This window comes from Limulus polyphemus, unplaced genomic scaffold, assembly GCF_000517525.1.
Source record: "Limulus polyphemus unplaced genomic scaffold, Limulus_polyphemus-2.1.2 Scaffold662, whole genome shotgun sequence".
Lineage (NCBI taxonomy): Eukaryota > Metazoa > Arthropoda > Merostomata > Xiphosura > Limulidae > Limulus > Limulus polyphemus.
Window position 1 is genome coordinate 455,056 of NW_013666272.1, and position 3,061 is coordinate 458,116.

The following is a 3,061-nucleotide window of genomic DNA, read 5'->3' on the forward strand; positions in this document are numbered from 1 at the left end:
TTAAATTTTGGAATATTTCTATATTTCAGGGCTCTAGTTAACCCGAACTCCCGAAACCCGTACGCGCGAGAATTTGTTGGTACCATATGCATTTGCTTAGAACTTTGTACCATAACAAACTAAGCAACATACAGTTTGCACACAGTTGTCCACAATCAATCTCTAATAGGTTTTAATAATGACAATAAATTGCACGAAAATAAAGCCACGTGAAAGTATCACATGATTAACCCTTTCACCTCGGGTCAAAGTGCACATGTCACAAACTTTCATAGTTATATTCAAAATTTAATTAAACTACTTTATTATCAATGTATATGAATAATGTAGAATGTAGATAATAAATCAAAGTTTAGTATTCATTAATTTTTAAGTTCTTAATTTTATAAGGAAATATAAAAAAACACAATCTTCTCTAGTATGAGTACTGTGACGTTTTTTATCTGTCTTCTCTCTTCTATAAGTTCGTTACCACTCCTCCGAGAAGTACGAAATTTAATGTAAATTACTCATTAAAATATTTTCATCGTTCAGGCAAAGCATAATTTACATAGTCTTCAATCTTATTTAGATACAGACCAATAAAATAAAAATCGAACCTCACTTGCTATGGCCATCTGTTACATTCTTTCTTTCAGAACTTACCAATAGTTATCTCTAATATTTAAGACTATATTATTTATAACCACTAGAAAGCCAAAGTATTTCTTTAACAAATGACGTATTGTATTACGTTGTTGTCTGTACAGAGAATTGTCTATTTTCCCTCCAGTTCAAACTTCATTCCCACAAGAAACACATCAACGAGGTTAGACGAATTTTTAACGGCTTTTGTAGCACAGTTAGAAAGCCAGAAAAATTGTGATAATTATGGAGCATTGTTTCCCTTTTGCACGTTATTATTTTGTGTTCTTTGGTGCATTATTTATTAAGTAGAAATTATGTAATGCAGAAGTACAATTAGCTGTTGCTGAGGGATCAGATTGTAGACGCCTTGGACAGTCCACAACTGAAGATACAAGTGCAGCAAGCACACCCCTCTGCTATGAAAGATGCAATGGCCAGTGCTGTTGAATTCGAATTCTACTTTAAGTCCAGCACAGAGGTACCAAGGTTGGTACAGTCATCAGAATTCAAGGCCAGAAAAAGACAGCTTTTAGAGAGGTTTGAGGGACTTTGCTGGCAGTGTAACAAACCTGGGCACTCCTTGGAAAGAATTTATACCGGAAATTAACAAACAAGCAGAGACGTAACACTATTTTTAATCATGAAAATTACTTTGCACTCATAAAGAGGAAAATGCAGTGTAAATTGTAAATAAAGTTTTTTATTGAACATTGACATCCACTTGCAGAAGGTAAACATGTAGTGTACATGGTAAATAAAGTTTTTTATTGAACATTGACATCCACTTGCAGAAGGTAAACATGTAATGTACATGGTAAATAAAGTTTTTTATTGAACATTGACATCCACTTGCAGAAGGTAAACATGTAATGTACATGGTAAATAAAGTTTTTTATTGAACATTGACATCCACTTGCAGAAGGTAAACATGTAATGTACATGGTAAATAAAGTTTTTATTGAACATTGACATCCACTTGCAGAAGGTAAACATGTAGTGTACATGGTAAATAAAGTTCTCCATTGACATTGAAGTTTTTTCTTTTTTGAGTTTATTAAATTCTATCTGTGGGATTCTTCAAAATCTCACTGGGACTGTTGAAAAAAAAAGTTGAGAGTCTGGAACCCTTCACTGTGGGACCCATGTGAGAACCATGAAACACTAAAACAACAGTTTTATCTAAGTAATAACATGAAGCCTCACAAGACAATGTCTTTCAGTTAAAGGTTTGCCACAAATATGCTTAATATTTCAAAAACGGACAAGTATAATTAATAGAAAAACATATTTATATCGTTAAGATGTTAAACAATTCTGAAGTTAAACACAAAAACACTTTTACAAGTGAGTCAAGCGCGGCTCAACGGTTAGCGTGTCGGACTGTGGATTTAAAGTTCCGTGGTTTACGCCTCCTTACCGTCAAAAATAAAATCATAGTCAGTACTTTGGGGCCATGCTTGCGTTATAAGAGTGACGGTAAAACCCAACTATTCCGTTAGAGTAGCCCAAGAGCTAGTGGTCGGTGATGTTGACTAGTAGCCTCCTCTCTGGTCTATCACTTCGAAATAGGGACGGCTAGTGCAGATAGCCCTCGAGTAGTTTTGTGTTAAATTCTACAAACAAATTCACAAACGTTGTGCATTGTACATATATTTAAAAAAAACTAAATCATCGCGTAACTTGATACCGTGTTGCGTGAAAACAACTTGTCTTAGCTAAACAAGATGTTTCGTTCAGTTTGTGTGTGTATGTATGTATCTATATATATGAAGGTTATTGATGTGGCTAAATGGGATTTAATACTTTTGTGGCACAACTCCATATTCATGGAAGAGGTGCATTTATACATAAAACTGTCTTTGGGGAGCGATTTTGGCAATCTTTAGTTTACGATGATTCATTTGTAATTGTATAGTAACTTTAGTAACCTGAATTAAACTTTGTAACCATATAGATTTTGATATTGTCTAATAAAGGTCGCATAAAGTGCCGTTCACGTTAAATTCTGATTCAAGTTCTTCATGCCATTTCCAGAATGAGAAAAATATACAGTTTTTTTTTCTGGTTACTCCTTAAGCTTTGGTGATTATTGGTGAGGTGACAGCCTGGTGTTTATTTAACAATGAACCTTCTATTAAACTATACATTTAGTATATTTTACATTAACATATAATCGATAAATTCCTATTCTAACTTGTTTATGGTTCAGTAAATGCCGCACAATGTACGTATAATGACGTAAAATTAATACACACTTACAAATGATTCATTGATAACAAAATGTTTGGACTAAGTTATTCAGTTAAATATGCTAAAGATGGAATCATAAATAATATTCAACGTTAAACTGGTACACAATTAAAAACATCGAAACATGTAGAGTCGTCAACTTTTTGAAGGCCATGGATAGGCCTAAATAAAATGTTTTTAATTG